Raw genomic sequence first — 244 nt, forward strand, 5'->3', positions numbered from 1 at the left:
ACCATTGGGTGCCTGCTGGTGTGATGGGGGGAGAGTCAGGACCCTTGATCCCTTCCTTAACCCTCTCCCCTCCTCCGAACCCCTCATTAACCTTTTCCTCTCTGTTTCCCCGCAGGCATCCCTCCCCTCGTCTTTCGTCGGAGCCCGCAGCGGGGGAGGGGCGCCTCCGCCGCCGCCCAGGGAAGCCGGTACCTGGGCGTCTGCGCCTCGCCCCGCGGCCGGGCCCATGGCACTGTGAGCCGGC

This window comes from Suricata suricatta, chromosome 11 (assembly GCF_006229205.1).
Source record: "Suricata suricatta isolate VVHF042 chromosome 11, meerkat_22Aug2017_6uvM2_HiC, whole genome shotgun sequence".
Taxonomy (NCBI): Eukaryota; Metazoa; Chordata; class Mammalia; order Carnivora; family Herpestidae; genus Suricata; species Suricata suricatta.